Source organism: Eschrichtius robustus, chromosome 12 (genome assembly GCF_028021215.1).
Source record: "Eschrichtius robustus isolate mEscRob2 chromosome 12, mEscRob2.pri, whole genome shotgun sequence".
NCBI classification, from domain to species: domain Eukaryota; kingdom Metazoa; phylum Chordata; class Mammalia; order Artiodactyla; family Eschrichtiidae; genus Eschrichtius; species Eschrichtius robustus.
This window is the reverse complement of record NC_090835.1, coordinates 44,629,090-44,650,170: the sequence shown is the minus strand read 5'-3', so window position 1 is coordinate 44,650,170 and position 21,081 is coordinate 44,629,090. Positions and strand designations below refer to the sequence as shown.

Genomic DNA, 21,081 nt, shown 5'->3' with positions numbered 1-21,081 from the left:
AGTCAACTATGTTCTGGGTTGTACCTCAGGAGTCCTCCCTATTCAGAAAGGAGGCACTGAAACTATTTCTGAAGACAAATAAACAAAAGCCATGCAGTAACGATACAAAGAATGAACACAAGGTGAGACGGTGTGGGGTGTAGAAGGAACAGTAACAGACCGCCCTTGGAGATCTGCTTATCTTTTCTACATTCCAGCATTTCTCCCACTTCCAATTTTGCAGAAATGAGAATCTTCCAGACAAAATTCTTGACTTCTGACCAACAGAGTTCTAGATGCTATGCAAAGCAACTCTAACTTTTCCTGTTAAATGATATTCATTTGAGTAATTGGAAAACATTTAAATACATTTATATAACAACATGGGTATGTGGATGTATTTTTTAACTGTTTATTTCATTAAATCTAAATATAAATCAAGTAATTCTGGTGAAAATTTAGCATCCAGATAGAGATGTGCCATGTTTGAAAAATACATATTAGATTTCAAAGATTAGTATGAAAAAAAGAAGGTAAAACAAGGCATTAGTAAGTTTTATATTGATGGGAACCAAGACACCTAAGATGAGAAAAATGCAGGTGGAACAGGTTTGGGGGGAAGATCAGGGGTTCCACTTTCAAAAAGTGATTTGAAAATGACTATTGCACATCCAGAAATGTCAAGGAGGTTATTCAAAGAGTTGGGGAGAGAGGGCCAGCCTAGAGATATATGTTTGGGGATCACTGGCATAAATGGTATTTAAAACCATGAAACAAGACGAGGTCTGCAGGAAGGGGATATAAACAAAAAGGCAAAGAAGAGAAAAGACTCAGCCGCGGGTCACTCCAACATTAAAAGGGCAAGCAAAAAATGAAGAACCAGCTAGAGAGAGGAGAGAGTACTTCCAAGGAGTTAAAAGGAAAATCAAGAGTGTATCCTCCAGGCATGGTAAAGAAAGTGTACCAATGAGGAGGGACTGATTGGCTGAGTCAAATGATGCTAAAAGTCCATGGAGGATGAGGACTGAGAACAGATCCTTGTATTTAGTAGGTGATGGTCAATCTCGACAGTTTCTTGTGAAGTTGATGAAACTTGGCTGGCAACCTGCAAGGGTGGGTTTAACAGAGAATGTGAGGAGCGGATTTGCAGACAGCAAGTCTGGACAACTCTTTTTACTAGTTTTTATATACAGGAAAGTAGAGAAATGAAACCACTGCTAGCAGTGGAAGTGATATGAGGAGGGAGTGTTTTCCAAGAAAGAAGAAATAGCATGTTTATAAGCCAGTTACCTGGTAGAGAGAGGGAAACTGGTAATATTACCTGGTAGAGAGAGGGAATTACCTGGTAGAATTACCTGGTAGAGAGAGGGAATTACCTGGTAGAGAGAGGGAAACTGGTGATACAGAAGACAGAAGGGGGAATTACTAGAGTGATATCCTTGAGTATTCAAGGAAGATGGGCTCCAGTGCCAGGAAGTAGAGGGAATGGCTTTGGATAGAGCATAGAGATTTCATGTTTAGTCACAAACAAAAGGGAGAGTATATGGCAACAGATGCAGGGCAGGTAGGCAGATGGTGGAGCGAGTCTGTGGAAGCTCCCCTCTGATGGTTCAGTTTTCTCAGTGAGAGTGGAAGCGGGGACATCGTGTAAGAGTGAGAATGAAGAGGAGGCGTGGGCGTCTGCGGAGATGGGAGTGAATGTGAAACAATCAGTGAAGAGAATGGGAGAGTGCAGGGACCAGAGAAATATCAGGCACTTTAAGGATCCATCTGACATTCCTGGGCACGTAAGACCCATCAATTGTTTGTGAGCTCTTCTCCGGCCACATTCAGCAGCTCAAATGCAGGCAGGAGGAAGCAGAGATTCGGGTTTAGCCAGTGTGTGGTTCTACTGAGTGCTGCCTGAGAGGAGCAGGTGAACTGAGGGTGCTCAAAGGATTGTCATTGGCTGGAAAAGGCAGAAGGAGAGGACCTCAAGTGTCAGGGGTCACAGACAGGAGGTCAGGAACACCGAGGGACCGTTGGAATTGGAGTAAGAGAGGGAAAGGATTGGAAGATGGAGGTTGGTTATCAGAAAGCATGATACACGAAACACATTATGAAGGGCCAGCCATAACTGGGAATGAAAACATCTATCTATGACTATGGAAGTAAGTGGTAGGGTTGGGTGGAAGTCAGAGAATTGCAGCAAAGAAGGTCAAGGAACTGCAGGATGTTAACAAGATCCTCTACCTGGAGCTAAAGTCATCAAGAGCTGAGGGTAAGTGGTCCTGGAGCCCAGGGCACTGACAAACAGGATAAAGAGCATGATGGGATGAGTGCTGGTCCACCCAAGGCAGAGTCGGGTGGGGTCATGAGTGAGGAGGGGCAGGAGGGATAAGTGATTCAAGTGTCTACTTGACCTGGTCAATGGGGAGCAGAAGGCCAGAGTCAGTATGATCACCCAGTGTGAGGGGCTCCTACTGATGTTCACTGACTAGGGGTAGACTTACTCCAAGGGATCAGGACACCCAGTGGTCCTCACTGAGGAGGCTGAGGATGTCCAAGGAAGCTCAGTATCACTCAAGCCCACAAACACCTGCTGCACCTTATGATGGGGGTGGGTAAAAATTCTGGGTGGGGAGGGTCTTAGTTCAAGGGCTTGACCCCCTACCTGGCCCCTTGTTTGTTCTTTCACTTTATTCCACATTAATAAGGAACCCAGAAGTAGACTGCCTGATCGGTCTTCTCCAATTGCTAAATTCCTATTAATAATAAGATTATTTTATATAAAACCTCAAATAAGTATGCTTGTTATGGTTAAGGAAATAAGAGTTTATCAAAGTACAACTAATGAACAAGAAACTATAAAAATTACCACACATATTTGAAAAAGTTAATGGAAACTCAGTGGAGAGTTTAAAAGACAGAATAGACACAGCAGAGAAAAGAATTAGTGAATTGGTAGACAGGGCTGAAATAAGAAGCCAAATGCAGTACTGAGAAAGGAAGTAAAACGTGGAAGAGAGGTTTAAAACACAAATGATATAGAAGGAAGGTCCCACATATCTGCTCAGAGTTTCAGGAGCAGAGAATAAGGAAAAGCAATATTCAAAGAAATAATGGCTGAGAATTTTCCAGAACACTGATCAGACATCAATTCTCACATTTACAAAGTCCAGTGAATCCTGAGGGGGATGATTAAAAAGAAGCCCATTTCTACATACATTGTAGTGAAACTCAGAATAACAAATACACAGAAAAGAAACTCAAATCAGCCAGAATGAAAAGACAGATTACTACAAAAGAACAATAATCAGATTGTTAGATAAATTCTTTAAATGAAACAATGGAAATTGGAAGACAGTGGAATCATACTGTCAACAAATTGCTTACCATGTGGAAAAAAATAAATAGATGGGGTTTTAAAAAGTCTGACTAAAACACCAGGCAACGTTAACATATAAATTGGGTAGAGGAGTGATCAGAGTTAAGTATAAAGTCCTTGAATTGCTCAGGAGGACAGGAATGATTGATTCAGTTTGGATTTTGTTAAGGTAAAAATGTGTGTTAAAATAACCATATAATAAACACAAGAAAATAGAAATGGAGCGTAAGGCTTTTGAATAAGTGGAGGAGGGACATGTAATGTGGGGTAGGAGAGAGAATCTAAATTAATACAAAAAGCAATTAGATAGAGTAAGTATATTAAAAGTGGGACAGTGAAAGAGAAGAAAGTAAAATGATAAAATAAATCCAAATATATTAATAGTAGCACTATAAATGAACATAACTTTCACATTAAAACTTACAGGTTGGAAAAAATAAAGCAAATTTATGCTCTTTACAACAGTTTCACAAGTGGAATAAAAATATACAGAATTGTTGACGGTGAAAGGATAAGAAAATGATAAGATAGGCAAGTACTAAGCAAAAAAAATTGGTATAGCTCTATCCAAAACAGATCTATTTTTTTACTTTTTTATTTTTATTTTTTATTGAAGTATAGTTGATTTACAGTGTTTCAGGTGAACAGCAAAGTGATTCAGATATACACACACACACACACACACACACACACACACACACATATATATTCTTTTTCAGGTTCTGGTTTATTATACAATATTGAATATAGCTCCCTGGGCTGTACAGTAGATCCTTGTTGTTTATCTGTCTATTTTTTTTTTTAATTTTTATTTATTTATTTATGGCTGTGTTGGGTCTTCGTTTCTGTGCGAGGGCTTTCTCTAGTTGTGGCAAGCGGGGGCCACTCTTCATCGCGGTGCGCGGGCCTCTCACTATCACGGCCTCTCTTGTTGCGGAGCACAGGCTCCAGACGCGCAGGCTCAGTAATTGTGGCTCACGGGCCCAGCTGCTCCGCGGCATGTGGGATCGTCCCAGACCAGGGCTCAAACCCGTGTCCCCTGCATTGGCAGGCGGATTCTCAACCACTGTGCCACCAGGGAAGCCCCCCTCTATCTATTTTATATATGGTAGTGTGTATCCATGAATCCCAAATTCCTAATTTATCCCCCCTACAACTATCCCCATTGGTAACCATAAGTTTGCTTTCTATGTCTATGAGTCTATTTCTGTTTTGTAAATAAGTTCATTTGTTTCATTTTTCTAGATTCCACATATAAGTGATATCATGTGATATTTGTCTTTCTCAGACCTAGAAACAAGGGCATTGCTACAGATTAAGAGGGTCGTTTCATAATGACATATGCTTGACTAACCAGGAAAAAATTAAACTAGAATGCATCTAATAACATACAGCTTCAAAATATACAAAGCAAAAACTGAAAGAAGCACAAGATTAAATTGAAAAATTCACCTCTATATATTTCTCCCTCAATAACTGATTAATCAAACTTCAAAAAAATGAGGAAGGAAGATGGAGAATTTGAATAACACAATTAACTAGTTTAAGCTAATGAACATATATGGATCACTGCAAACCAGTAACTTCAAGGAAATATAGAACATTTGTGAAAACTATGTACCAGGCCATAAAACAAGTCTCAACAAATTTCACAGAAATGGAATCATGTAGATCACATTCTCTAATCACTATTAAAATAGAAAATATTTAAAATGGAAAACAATTTTAAATAGAAAAAACATTTAAAATATTTTAAAATAGTAAATAGAAAATTAAAGTAGATATTATTAAAAATATTAAACTAGAATAAAGATAGAATTAAAATAGAAAAATAATTGCTAAAAGGTTCTGGAAATTAAAGAATAAAATAAAAGCTTAAAAATAAGTCATAAGGGGCTTCCCTGGTGGCGCAGTGGTTGAGAATCTGCCTGCCAATCAATGCAGGGGACACGGGTTTGAGCCCTGGTCTGGGAGGATCCCACATGCCGCGGAGCAACTGGGCCCGTGAGCCACAATTACTGAGCCTGCGCATCTGGAGCCTGTGCTCCGCAACAAGAGAGGCCGCGATAGTGAGAGGCCCGCGCACCGTGATGAAGAGTGGCCCCCACTTGCCGCCACTGGGGAAAGCCCTCGCACGGAAACGAAGACCTAACACAGCCATAAATAAATAAATAAATAAGTCATAAGTCAAAGAAAAAATCATCATGAAAATGTTAAAAACTCACATGTGAACAATAACAAAACACTACATATCAAAACATGTGGAATACAAATATGGCTAAAGCAACACTTGGAGGGAAATTTATTGCACTAAATGCATATACATGAAAGAAGAAAGGCTGAAATTAAATGAGTAATCATGTAAATTTAAGAGGTGAGAAAAAGAATAAAGCCAAAGAAAGTAGAAGGAATGAAATAATAAGGATGAAAACAGAGATTAAGTAAAATGAAAAAGAATGACACAACCAAGAAGAGAAAGTGAAAAGTTGGTTCTTTGGAAAGTCTAAAAAGAACCTGTAACAACTCTGGTGAGATGGACCAAGAGCTAAGGAGGGAAGCGGTGGCCGCCTCTACAGGTTTCCTCATCCCACTGGGGCATAGAAGAGACTTGGGTTTTGTACCCCAGGAGAGCCCCTGCCTTCCCAAGAAGCGTTCTTGACAACACGCGGAGCATATCTCCATGCCTCTCCCCGTGCACCGCCACTTGATCTCTCTTCTTCTGGCAGCTCTTCCATCTTTTGAGGGAAACAATTCCAACCATCTCCCAAATTTGCCAGAAATGGTGTGTGGTTTCTTTTGTTTCTCATTCTCTTTGTTGCTTTTGGATCATTTATGGAAGAAAAGGGGAAATATCAGCATTCCTTCGGCATCCACCATCAGCACCAGGCTGAGGGAAGGGGAACTAACTGAGGCAGAAAGCAGGGGTGGTGGCAGTGGGAAGAGCAAGCGTAAGGTACCTGGAAGCCGTGGGAGGAAGGATTCAGATCTGGGAGCACAGAGGATGGTTGGGGGATGGTGGGCATTCAAGCACCCGGGCTGCAAGATCTGCAGTCCTGGGAGAGGCACATGAGATTCAGTGGACCGTGGAGCTGAAAGACCCACTGGCAGATTTCTAATAGATTTTAATCAAGGATTCCATTAAAACAGCATTTAAAAAATTTTCTTCTAATTAGCCATAAAAGAAAGAGACTAATCTCGAATACTCTGGTTACATGTCATTCTAGTAAATCAAAGTCCCTAATGATCAACAAATTGTTTTTCAAAGAAAGCAAAACAACAAAACCACATTTATATAACACAAACACAAAAACAGAACCTGCCAGATTTTCAGAGGCTGGAGTTGCACAAATAAAGTGAAATGATGATTGAGACAAAGGTTTTCAAGAGGAGGTTACAAAGAGGTTTGGGGCTGGAAGCACTTCATATGCAGACTGGACTATCTTCAGAAAAAAGATAACATAAAGGGGCTTGGGTCATTTTCCTTTTCTCCAGTGATATGCAGGCTTTGAAGCCTAGAAAGTGACCCTGTATACTCTGAGGTAGTTACATTTCATACCAAAAAGGGAGAACCATATAAGATGACAGTTTTCTGAGCCATGAGTCAGTATGGGATTATTTGGGGACTTTGGCAAATAGCCACACTAGATCCTGGGGCCATGGGCACCTCTGTCCTGTAGGCACCCCCCTTCCTCTCTCTCATGTCTTGTGTTCTTTTCCGAAGTGTCTGCTCGGAGAGATTAAACTGTCAGCCCACAGAATGGATTTGTGCATCCCAGCTGCAGATCACATATCTGTCACATCAGTGGCATTACACTGTAAATCATAGCCACAAAAGGACTTTCCACAGAATGGTTTTCTTTCCCCAGCTGATGATATATAAATGTACACCAAAAAACTTAACTTACAATTACCTAGGAAAGGTAATGGGGGCAAATAACACATGGTTGAATACAATGCTGAAAGCAGTTTTCAAACAGCATTTAGGCAGTTTCATAAAGCGCTTCTTACTCTCTTTACACAAATGCAGAATTGATTCTCAGAGTAAGTCTGCACTGAATGAGGTTTCTCTCAGTAACGAATCCAGCCCATCCCCAAACAAGTCCGTCTTTGAGCCTTTTCCCCAATAACCTTCTGGTGGCTTCATGCTGTTCTGGTCTTACCATCACTAGCAATTGATCACATAAGGTCATTCGCAAGATGGTGTTAATGGTACATTATTACCTTGGACTTATACCAACCAAGGTCTTCTAAATTGTAAAAGAGGAGATGATAAAAAGGAACAATTGTCTAAGGGAGGTGCTTTTCTGGTTGTCATGTGCTAACCCCGTCTTGTAGGCTGCCCTGAATAAAGGCACTATAAAATCGCTCACCTTTTACTTAAACTCTTACCAGTTCTCCTAAGCCAAGTAAATATTTATGTGATGTTTATGATTTATACACTTAATCATTGATATGATGCAAGATTCGAAATGAAAAGGTAAAAAACCCCTCAGCTTTCTAAACGAACTTAAGGATATTTATATATACAAAAACACACATATATACTTTTCACTTTAACACCTTTGTTCCTCCTTCCCTAGTATTATTGTTTCCTTAAAGTGACAGATACTATGATATACACTGCTAGGGATGTTTGAGTATAACCACTTTGGGAGAAATTTGGCACCAGATGGTCAAGTTGTAAGTTTATGTAAAATATGACCCTTCAAAATTCTACTTCTGGGCATACATCCTCAAGAATTTCTTTTGCATGTGCATAAATACATTTCAAAGATGTTTACTGCATACATCTATGTAATAGCCACAGAAGAAATACATAAAAAATCTACAGTCCACCATGGAGGTAACAGATTAATAAAATATGGTATTTTCATATGATAGAGTAATATTTAACAGTTAAAAATATGAACATAATCTATATAAACAATCTGATAGTTCTCTCAAAAGCACTGAGTGATAATGCAAGTTTCTTTCACAGAAAGTAAAAGAGAAAAAACCCTTATGGAAAATTCTTTAGTGAAGTGGGCTATGAATAAACATGAAGGTATATTCTGTCCCACTAGAAAAGAAAAGCAAAGTAAAAAGTAAGATTCTTTTTTTTCCCTTTGCCTATGAAATTGACAATGTTGATGAATAATTATGTTTATCACTAGCAAGGCATGGGGATCTGGTACACTCATACACTACCAATAGCAATATAAATTTATAGACTTTCCTGGAGGGTTATTTGGCAATATGTATCCAAAATTTAAATAAAAGTAAGTAAATTTTGACAAAGTAATTCATCCTAAGAAAATAAAAATGTGTGCAAAGATGAAGTTACAATAAAAAGTATAAAGTGCTTAATGTTTTAAAAGAATGATTTTGTTGAATAGATTATGGTATACAAATGAAATAGATTATTAGGAGGATAAAAATAATGACACAGAATAATAATCATTGCCAATAATGCTGCTTACATGTTGTTGAGTGGAAAAAAAAGATCTTATTTGTGTTTAAAAGAATTATATTCATCTGGTCCTTATTATTCAAGGATATCTGGTACCAGAGAAGAGTCGTTTAAAGTAAATCCACTTAAAATGGGAACCAAAAATTCACACTAAATAATGGGAAATGAAAGCATTTGATTAGGACTATATTTGAAGAGAAAGAAACAAGAAAATACATTTTATTTTCTATTTTACCAAATTTTGATAACAGTATTTTTCATGGGAAGTGATATTTAGGATAGATCCTAAAATTCATGTTGAAGCCTAAAGGGTCAAGAATAGCCAAGACGATTTTGAAGAACAAGGCTAGGAAGGGAGGATTTATTACAAAGCTTTAATAACTAAATGAAAGTGATATTAGCTCAGGAATCACAAAAAGATTAATAGAACAGAAAAGAGTTAAGAAACAGATCCAAAAATATAACCAAAATTGGTATATGACAGAGATGGCAACAAAATAAATGAGAAAATAAATACTCATCAATGATAATGGGGTAATGGTTTTCAATATGGAAAACATTAGATCCCTGCCTCACACAGTACAGAAATATAAATTTCAGATGAGTTTCAAGATCTAAAAGTTTTATCTCATAAAAAATGGCAATGCATAGAAAGGAAAACTTGAAAATCAAAATATATTTTAAAAGATCTCTAAGGGAAATGCAAAGTAAAAGCAGTGAAATACATTCCACGCTTATCAGATTAATCAAAATTAAAACAACTGATTAATGTCAGACACAGCCAAAGATATTGGGATACAAAGAACTCCAAGACAGTGCTAGTGGGAGTGTTAAGTGGTACAACAGCTTCAGAGGGCCATTTGCAAAACCTAGCAGAGTCGAAGTAACATAGAGATGCTTTTTTTGTTTTTTTTTAACATCTTTATTGGAGTATAATTGCTTTACAATGCTGTGTTAGTTTCTGCTTTATAACAAAGTGAATCAGCTATACATATATATATATATCCCCATATCTCCTCCCTCTTGTGTCTCCCTGCCACCCTCCCTATCCCATCCCTCTAGGTAGTCACAAAGCACCGAGCTGATCTCCCTGTACTAGGTGGCTGCTTCCCACTAGCTATCGATTTTACATTTGGAAATGTATATATGTCCATGCCACTCTCTCACTTTGTCCCAGCTTACCCTTCCCCCTCCCTGTGTCCTCAAGTCCATTCTCTACATCTGCATCTTTATTCCTGTCCTGCCCCTAGGTTCTTCAGAACCGTTTTTTTTGTTTTTTGTTTTTTGTTTTAGATTCCGTATATATGTGTTAGAATACGGTATTTTTTTTCTCTTTCTGACTTACTTCACTCTGTATGACAGACTCTAGGTCCATCCACCTCACTACAAATAACTCAATTTCGTTTCTTTTTATGGCTGAGTAATATTCCATTGTATATATGTGCCACATCTTCTTTTTCCATTCATCTGTTGAGGGACACTTAGGTTGCTTCCATGTCCTGGCTATTGTAAATAGTGCTGCAATGAACATTGTGGTACATGACTTTTTTGAATTATGATTTTCTCAGAGTATATGCCCAGTAGTGGGATTGCTGGGTCATATGGTAGTTCTATTTTTAGTTTTTTAAGGAAGCTCCATACTGTTCTCCATAGTGGCTGTTTCCATTTACATTCCCACCAATAGTGCAGGAGGGTTCCCTTTCCTCCACACACTCTCCAGCATTTATTGTTTGTGGATTTTTTGATGATGGCCATTCTGACTGGTGTGAGGTGATACCTCATTGTAGTTTTGATTTGCATTTCTCTAATGATTAGTGATGTTGAGCATTCTTTCATGTGTTTGTTGGCAGTCTGTATATCTTCTTTGGAGAAATGTCTATTTAGGTCTTCTGCCCATTTTTGGATTGGGTTGTTTGTTTTTTAGATATCAAATAGCCAAAGCAATCTTGAGATAGAAAAACGGAGCTGGAGGAATCAGGCTCCCTGACTTCAGACTATACTACAAAGCTACTATACTACAGACTATACTACAAATCAAGACAGTATGGTACTGGCACAAAAACAGAAATATAGATCAATGGAACAGGATAGAAAGCCCAGAGATAAACCCACGCACATATGGTCACCTTATCTTTGATAAAGGAGGCAAGAATATACAATGGAGAAAAGACAGCCTCTTCAATAAGTGGTGCTGGGAAAACTGGACAGCTACATGTAAAAGAATGAAATTAGAACACTCCCTAACACCATACACAAAAATAAACTCAAAATGGATTAAAGACCTAAATGTAAGGCCAGACACTGTAAAACTCTTAGAGGAAAACATAGGCGGAACAGTCTATGACATAAATCACAGCAAGATCCTTTTTGACCCACCTCCTAGAGAATGGAAATAAAAACAAAAATAAACAAATGGGACCTAATGAAACTTAAAAGCTTTTGCACAGCAAAGGAAACCATAAACAAGACGAAAAGATAACCCTCAGAATGGGAGAAAATATTTGCAAATGAAGCAACTGACAAAGGATTAACTTCCAAAATTTACAAACATGAGATGTTGATGCAAGTCCTACTACCCAGTTACTCAACTTCTGGGGATATATACCTTAGACACACTCTTATACATTTCTACAAGATCCTATCAAGGATATTCCTTGCAATATTTTTGTAATAGCAAAAGGTAAAAACGTCATTTTGACCTTCAGTGGGGAATTAACCCTGGAATATTAAACAAACAAAGACTACAGTAAAATGAATCAACTAGATCTACCATTATCAACATATGTCAAAAACCAATGTTGCGTGAAAAAAGCAAATCACAAAAATCAATGGCAAGCCTCCATTTACATAATAATTTTTATAATGTATCTGTTCATTGTTTTAATTTTTTACATGTCATCTTATTAAAAGGTGTATACCATTAGCCCTCTATGCATTTCCCCCTTCCACCCTTCAATATTCCAGGTAAACATAAAGTTCTTCTGAGAGCATCTTTTTTTTTTTTATTGAAGTATAGTTGATTTACAATGTTGTATTCATTTCAGATGTACAACAGAGTGATTCTGTTATACATACATATATATATTCTTTTTCAGATTCTTTTCCATTATAGGTTATTACAAGATATTGAATATAGTTCCCTGTGTTATACAGTAGTAGATCCTTGTTGTTTATCTATTTTATATATAGTAGTGTGTATCTGTTGATCCCAAATTCCTAATTTATCTCCCCCTGTGCCCACTTTCCCCTTTGGTAACCATAAGCTTGTTTTCTATGTCTGTGACTCTATTTCCATTTACATAAAATTTTAAACACAAAATGAGACTACACATTCTGATGGGCACACACTCAGCCCCAAAGTTATAGGCTGCATGGACTCAACCCCAGATTCTCATCCTTCACTGTCTGGATTTCCCTCTTGCTCAGCAGAGAATTTTCTATTTATGGCAATCACAGATTTCGACTCAAGTAGCTACTACATGTACTGTGCTATACTAGGTGTCAGGGAGGACAAAAGAATTACGCAAGACTCCTCGCACCCTGCAGAGGGTACAACTCAGCTAGGGAAGCCATCTGAGAGACTGGCTCTCAATCCTCACTCTGGCTCACATAGTGTGTAAACTTAGAGTGCTTAATTGTCAAGGCCCAGTTCCTTCATCTATAAGATGGGAAAGTCACCCTCCTCCTGTTTAGAACATTAAATGAATATATATATATATAGTGTCCAGCATATGCAAGCACTCAACACTCTCAGCAATCAAAGGCATGGCAGCCATCACACGAATACAAACTTCTAAACATCTCAGACACACTGACAGTTAAAAGGTGATGGACGGGAGAAGGGCACTGGATGGGTCCGCTTAGCCCTATCCACAGCTGGATACAACACTCCCACCCCTGGTGGTTTCCCCTGTGACTTGGCCCCCTCCCTGTGGAACACAGGGCGTTTCTTCTAGCAGCAGTTTGGCTACACCCAGGCCTATTTATTCTTCCAAGTTCACCATGAACAGTGCTCTGTGAAGAGAGCTACCTGCCTCAGGAAAGAGAATTCCTTCTCTCACACCTTTGGAAGGATTCTGGGGTAAAATGAGACCAAAACGATCATAACACACCTAAGCTAGCTTTTCGGTTAACCCCTTTAGAATCCCAAGGACATACCACAGCTCCATATTATTAAAGAGAAGGCAATAGTGTCTCAGCTCCATTCACCTCCAACATATACCTGCCTCTAACCCGCAAGCCACCCTCCTCAAAAGCTGGGATAGGGTTCTATCCATGGACTTAGTAGCAGGCACCAGAGGGAAGGCCTGCCTCCCAGACACTGGAAAAACCACAGTGTTTGGAAATCCCTTTTGGAGATACTGAGCTGTTGAATTTCATTCCTGGGACTCCTTCCCGAGGACTTGGGCATTTCAGTTACCCAGCCAATGTGGCGCCACCATGTGGCAACAGCACAAACAGCTCATAATTCGCTCAGCCTTAAAATTCTGTGATTCTCTACCAATTTTTAACTTTGAGGAATTCAAAATACTTCTATTTTTATATGTCAAATGAAGAATTCACTCATGTCTTTTCTTCATTCATATTTTATTATCACACTATTTCAGATTTGCATTATTCAAATACACTCTATGAATAGACCAGCCTCCAATGTCAGCACTGTTATACCTGGGGTTGGGCTTGTTACATCACGCGAGAACTGATGATCAGATTGTCGGGGGACAACCAGATCAGACTCCACCCAGATCTTAAGACCAAATTCTTCCTTCTAGCTTTCTGGACTGGCTTAGGTATAACTACCTTTGGTTTGCATATATAAAAAAGTGAAAAATATCAAGCAGTTTCATTTTAGCTTTGAAACTAAAATGATAAATAATAATAGTAACAAAAAATAAAATTCACCTGACAAAACTAAACAGCATGTTGGTTACCCTCAGGGGAGGGGGGGTGATAGTGCCTGTAGGGGGTAATTGGGAGGCTGGGAATATTCAAGGTCTTAATCTGGGCACTTGTTACACAGGTGTGTTCAGTTTGTGAAAATCCATTGAGGGCACACTTCAGATCTGTGCAGTTTTCTGGGATGATGTTATAACTCAAAGGTCTGACCAGTCAGTCAACCCTCCTTAACTTGCCTTTGAGACAAACGCAATAATAACCAGGAAGGCAAAAAGAGGGGCATGCCTAGTTCTTCTCTACAAGGTATTTCAGTCTGTGTATCAATTGCTCTAAGGGCCATGGCCACAGATGAGCTCTCCTTCTGTCTCTCTAGACAGGGAGGAAGGAGACAGCACACAATCGATACCACTGTTAGCTTAATTGCTGAAGGTGGTTAACAGTTTACTTTCTCAGATCCTGGAGCAGACAGTTCCCCCTTCTCCTCCACACATAAAACCTAGACCACAGAGAGAACCTGCCACAAAGAGATACACACCATCTCCACAGAGACAAGCCCCCCACACACAGACACACTGCCCCACCACCAGACACAACCCCCAACTCCACAGAGACAGCCCCCAGCCCCATAAAGACAGCTAGCTTTCAGCCCACAAAGACAAACCACAGATGTGGTGGCTGGGGTGGGGGTAATTAGGAGAGATGGGGCTGCCCATGGGCAGGCAAGGAACATCAACAGGAAGATGGAAAATAATATTTTCAAAGTCTTACCAAACTAAATTTGTTTGGAAAAGGGATTTTTAGACCTGAGAATACAGTCCCAAAGTTGCTGTGAAAATATATTTAAATCACCCCCATTTCCACCCACAGCTCAGGTCCCATCCTCTTGGACCATCGTCCTCTACTTTCACATCTGTCACGTACCCTGAACCCCAACTGCCTTCGGAAGACTAAAAGCAGGGATTATTCCATTTTATAGATTTTAAAAGTTGAGACTCAAAGATGTTTGTCAGACATCACAAAACTATCTAAGTGGTCATCTCATCCCTGAGTTGGGGCGAGGGAGGCTGAGTTGGAGGGGCAGGGTGATAACGCCAAAAGAGGAGGGGTGACCCTCTCCCCAGCCCAAAACTCTGAGAACCGCCCACAGCCCCACAGGAGCTGCCTCAACGGATCTGGAGTAAATGAGTCTGGCGACATTCACACACATTCTGGGACTGGATTCCACCTTCCCCTGGGAAAGTGGGAAACCTCCAGGTCAAGGGGTCGGGAGTGGAGCAGGCAGAAATAAAGCCAGACTTAAGGCATTTTCTAAGATCAGATAGGAGCCAAGCCCAGAGCTTACTGCTTCTCTTAGGAAGTCCCTGGGCCCAAACTAGTGTGTGCAGTCCGAGTCTCTCGGATACTTACTTATCCTCGGGGACAGGGCTTATTTGGGAGAAGGAAACGGAACAGGACTGATCTAAGAGCAGGCACCTAGCAAACTCCCCTACCCTGCGGAGACATAAGTAAATTAAGTGACGGGGAATGGAAGGGATGCTGCAAATGTTGCAGGTCCCCGGGTTGCCAGTGAGGAACCGCTCCGCTCCGCGCTCCCCGAAGATACCCCGCGGCTACATCCCAACCTCTGAAGGGTACCTTAGAATCGGCTCCCGACCTCACCAAAAAGCAGCGGAGTTGGAGGGGAGGGAGTAGGAAGGAGGAGACCGGGATGAAGCTGAAGTGAGCACCTCACACCCCGCAACAGCCGCTCCTCCCCAGTCAGTCCTAGAACCCGGCCAGAAGCTATCGACTCCGGTTCTTAGTCCGCGCACCGGCCATGACCTTGAACGAGTCCCTGATTAGTCCCATTTTACAGAAATTAAGAGTGGGAAAGAATCAAGTCCGTCGCGCTGGGCTGCCCCGGGCGCTTACCTGATGGTTTAAGGCGCCCCGCCGGCGCGCCAGAAGCGTAGTGGGTGCGTGGTGAACCGCAGCCCAAGATCTACGCGGCCAGTGGAATCGCAAACCGCGAAGGAAACGCAGAGCTGAGCTCGGACCCCGGCAGCGGAAGAAAGAGGCGGTTCCGATTCTGCGACGACCCCCTAGCAAGTTCGATGCCCCCCCAAGCCCCTCCGCAGAGGCGGACTGGCAGTGCCCCGGGGCCCTGGCTCAGGACGCGCACGGGGTGTACGGGGACGCGAGAGACACCTCCATACACCCACCCCCGAAGTTGCGGCAACGTAAGGGGGAGAGTGGCGCAAAGCTGCCGGAGGGGAGGGGACGGTACTCACACGGGGTGGCCGGGCTGGAGCAGGTCCGTGACCGGGGTCATCGATGGCGGCACGGGTCATCGATGGCGGCCGCTCTCAGGCCACCGCGCCTCGGGAAGCCTGGGGCACCTGCCGCAAAGCGCCGCGTGGATTAGGAAGCTGCAAGCAGCAAGGCAGGGGCACGGGGCGGTCGGCGCGCCAGATCTGAGCTGCAGCGCTGCGGGGGCTCGGCCGCCAGAACCGCAGCCGCAGCGGGAGCCCAGAGCGGGCACGGGAGGCGGGAGCGCGACAGCGGCAGCGGCTGCGAGGGAGGCGCCCGCGCCTTAGGCAGCCAGGGCCAGCGTGGACGCAGCCCCTGCCGACACCTGCCGGCCCGGGCGACGACCAATCAGAGGCGCCCGGAGCGGGGGCGAGTGCAGGGCACCCGGAGGGCGGGGGACGCGCGCTCGCGCCGTGCTGGGGCCGGGGGCGCCTGCCCGGCTGGCTTTTCAGGCCCTCCCCCTCGCGCGCAGGCGGCCGGCGCGGGAGGGGCGGGGCGCGGCGCGGCAGGGGGCGGGGCTGGGGCTGAGCGCGCCAGGGACCGAGACCCGCGCCCGGCGCTCGGCTCTACCTTGAGGCGCAGTGCGGTGTCGAGGCCCCGGCCCCGGGGTAGCCAGATGAGCCCTCAAGTCATTACCAGCTTTGAAGTAAGGGTTTTTCTTCCCTGCACCTGCGCCCCGGGCGCCCGGACCCTCCCTGACAGCCGAATGCCTGGTAACCCGAATCCGGGGCCGGCCTGGCTTCCGGAGTGTGGGCGCCCTCCCTCCCCAGCCTCACCGAAGCCGGCGTGTCTCCAAAGACAGCTCTTCCTCACTTCATAGTGCCTGGGTATTTAAAGTCACCGTGGTGACCCATCCCCTGGTTTGGGTTCCTTTCGTTCTCTCCTGAATTTACTGCGCTAGCGACACTCCTTCGTTCAACACACATTGACTGGTTTCGCTCTTGGCTCAGAGAGCTGGATCTCCCAGGCAACTGCTCTCCCAAATGTCCCAAAGCCCCCGTCGCTGCCGCACCGCAGGACTAGTGAGCCCGCGCTGTCACAGGGACGCCCAAAGATTGCTGCCAGTGAGGACCGCATTCGGGCTCTTGCCTGGAGTTCCGGGTCCCGGAAGAAGGACTGGGAGTTGAAAGGTTCCCCTTCAGGCCAGGGCTTCATTGCGCGTTTGCATCCTTCAGGACACAGGGCCCAGAATCTTTCTAAAACGGGACTGCCTCAGCCCTAACAACTCGGCTGTGGAAGCACATTATCAATTTTCGCTGCAGGACGGAAGTCGCGCCATCGGAATACAGCTACGTGGGTGATTCCTAAAACCCTGGGAACCCTCTCTCAGGACCATGGATTGAGGCTGTTCTCTCCGTGTAAATTTGCGCAGTAGAAATGGACGGCTCATTTGCTGATCTGTCGGCAGCAGCCAAAAAAGAAAAAACAAAAAAACATTTAAGAAGGTAACTTGGAAGGTAAAGGAGTTGATTTCTCTAAAGATCTGGTTTCCTCTCAAGGCGATTTTATTATCCACAAATTGGCTAAAGTGGAAGAAAGTTTGTGTTTTGTTTCTGTTTTATTTACATTCAATTTTAACTTTGTCTGTGCTTGATTAACATTGGCAGTGGTACGAAAATTTAAAAGCGCAAATGAATACACGGTTAACAAGTCTCCCTGCCACCCTTGTCTCCCAGCCTCTCAATTTCTCTTCTGGAGGCAACCATTGCTTTTCACCTTCTTGCGTACCCTCCTAGAGAGAATCTACAACCAAATGTATTTCTCTAATGTTCTTATTTTTACCTTTTGTTATTCAAAATGGTAGGTCTAACTTCAGGCACAGATGGATTCAGGGGCTCTCTAGTGACGTCAGAAGTATCAATAGAACTGGAATCTCAGCCCCCACCTTGTCTTTCTTCCTCCCTCCCCCTTCCCTCCTCTCTCCCTCCTCCTCTCCTCTCTGCTTTCCTCTGTGGGCTTCATTGTTAAGCTGACTTACTCCATGGTGGCCCCTCCAGCTTCAGGCTTGTCTTCTCAGTGGTTAGGATCCAAGAATGAGGCAGTCTTTTCTTTCCCAGAATGCACATTAAATTGCCCAAGAAGACTCATTTGCCCTCTTTCAGTCATCCTTTACCCCGTGAGCAGTCTGAGACCTGGGTATTCTGATTGTTTGCAAGGTCAGTGAGATGGACACAGTGGTGGAAGTAAGTTCGCCCAAATGTTTGCAGTCAGTTCATGACTGGTCATTGCTAAGCCACATGTAAATGCTCGTGTTCATTCATGTCCAGACACTGTGAAGACCTTTGCTTTTGCAGCTGGATCCCAGGCCATCAGGGTGAAGTTTGGCATGTAGAATGTGAAAGGATTACTCTCCACATGTGGCCTGCCAGTGGCTGCATCATGACAAAAATGGGGACGGGGTTCAAAGGTTATTTGACATCATACAGGTGTTTGCAAAACTGACCTAATATATAAATTTACCTCTTTACAGACTCAGAATTAAGGTCCTAACATCTTCCCTAAGTTATAAACATTTTAAAAGAAAGACAAATAAATACAGAATAGTTCAATGATTTGGGCAAGGTCACAAATAAAACAGGAAGAAAGTACAGATGGAAATCCAGAGACATTATGAGTGAGAAAGAGCCCCAGCTCCCTATTTGTCATCCTTTAGGTCAGAAACAGGCTTTAGTTCTTCACCGGAGCTATTATTCATTTTTTTTAACATTCCCCATGAAAGGTTTGGCATTTGAAGATGATTTGGATAACAATGAGCTGACAACAAGATGACCTAAAATGCTCCCTCCATGATTACTCCATCCTGAGCTGTCATCCAGCAAAATTTTACTGAGTTCCAGCAATATCTACCCCTTCTTTGGCCCCTCATGACTCACAGACTGTGCTTGCTTTTCCATTTTCTGCGTGATCTTGACCACTGTAAGAGTTTTAATGGATCCTTCCTTTATCAAGAAGAGCTCATTGACTTTTGTGCACCAAGGAAATGTATTGTGTCTTCTTTTATTTTATTTAAATTATTTATTTAGGCTGTGCTGGGTCTTAGTTGCGGCATGCGGGATCTTTAGTTGAGGCATTCAAACTCTTAGTTGCAGCATGCATGCAGGATCTAGTTCCCTGACCAGGGATCAGACCCGGGCCCCATGCATTGGGAGCACAGACTCTTACCAACTGGACCACCAGGGAAGTCCTTTGTGTTTTCTTTTAAAATGTGACTCAGACAGTTCGTTTCTTAGCCATAAGATTGATGAATTTATACTGGCAGGAAAAGGACATGTCTCAGGAGGAGTCTGGGTAGAATTAAAAGAGCATTAATCACAAGACGGGTGCCAGTCTGACCTTACCATTTCCTATCTGTGTGACCTTGGGCAAATTACTTAACTTTGTTGAATCCCAGATTCCCTACATGTAAAGTATGGTGTAATCCTCCTCATTGCCCTTAATTGTTATTAATTGATACAAGATTGTTATTAATTGATACAATGCATGTGAAATTGCTTTGCACATAATGAGATTTAATATATGTTAGTTATCTAAAAATTACAATTTTTAACCTGGAAAAAATGGACTTATAAGGGAAATTTCTATGCCATTTTGTGGCATTCTCTGGCATAGTAGTGGTGAGACCTTCACCCACTACTTCCCTATCAGCTGAAACATGATATCTGATTTTTAAAAAAAGGTATCTCTCCCTCTTCCGTGCCACTTAGCACTTCTTATGTAATATTTGGGTACATCTCCAGTCTTCCCAGCTAGACTGGAAATGTGTTGAAATTGGGACCACATCACATCTTTGTTTCCTATGGGCACCTGGAACATTATCTTGATAAATTGTAGACATCCAATAATTATGTGTTAAATGAAAAGTAAATGGGTAAAAGGAAAAATTGAAAAATTGGACCTCATCAAAATTTTAAAAAACATTTGTTCTGTGAAAGACCCTATTAAGAGGATGAAAGGGGCTTCCCTGGTGGCACAGTGATTGAAAATCTGCCTGCCAATGCAGGGGACACAGGTTTGAGCCCTGGTCTGGAGGGATTCCACATGCCGCGGAGCAACTAGGCCCGTGAGCCACAACTACTGAGCCTGCGCGTCTGGAGCCTGTGCTCCTCAACAAGAGAGGCCCGTGCACCGCGATGAAGAGTGGCCCCCGCTCGCCGCAACTAGAGAGAGCCCTCGCACAGAAACGAAGACCCAACACACCCAAAAATAAATAAATAAATTAATTAATTAATTTAAAAAGAATTACTATATTCTTTAAAAAAAAAAAAAAAAGGATGGAAAGACAAATGATATATTGGGGAATATATTTTCAAATAACATCCAACAAAGGACTTGTATCTAGAATATATAAAGAACTCTCAACATTCAACAGTATAAACCCCCAAATAATCCAATTAGAAAATGAACAAAAGATGTCAAGAGATATTTCACCAAAGAGTATATACAGCTGGCAAATAAGCACAGGAAAAGATGCTCAACATTATTAGCCATTAGGAAAATGTAAATTAGAACTATAATGAGATGTCACTACATACCTATCAGAACGGGTAAGATAAAAAACACCAAATGCTGGGGAAAAGACAGAGAAACAGTATCACGTATGCATTGCTGGTGGGAATGTAAGATGGTGCAACCACTCTGGAAAATAGTTTGGCTGGGTTTTTTTTAAGCTAAAATCAGACCTACCATACAACCCAGCAATTCCACTTTGGGCATTATCCTAGAGAAATGAAAACTTACATTCACACAAAAACTTGTACAAACCAAGCCACACACAGCCCCACCATGAGACAGCAAAAGGAGAGAGGACCACGACGCACATCTAGTTTGCTTGTTGAATCAGGACAAGATGGACCTCACTGGATTAAGTAAACACTCATGTCTTTGGACAACTCAAGACGGGGGAAAACTTCAGAATGGAAATCCTGGATTTTCTGCTCTTCAGCAGTGATGAATTAGAAAAATAAAAGACATGTGACCAAATGTGTATCTCAAATTATGAAACAGATCATACTGGACTAAATAGAAATAGAAATGCAGAGAAAAGAATTTATTGTTTCTAATACGTACAGTATTTTTCTATTTTTTAGAACTATTTCCATTT

The 21,081-nt window shown here is 42.2% G+C and overlaps 1 protein-coding gene across 1 annotated transcript in view; it reads right to left on the bottom strand.

Moving 5' to 3' along the window:
• The window catches only part of MYRIP (myosin VIIA and Rab interacting protein), a 220,533-nt gene extending 204,907 nt beyond the window's left edge, over positions 1–15,626 (bottom strand). The window contains exon 1 of the mRNA XM_068557723.1: positions 15,603–15,626. The gene's annotated coding sequence lies outside the window, so the exon portion shown is untranslated. The remainder of the gene's footprint in view (positions 1–15,602) is intronic.
• Between the last annotated feature and the right edge of the window lie 5,455 nt (positions 15,627–21,081).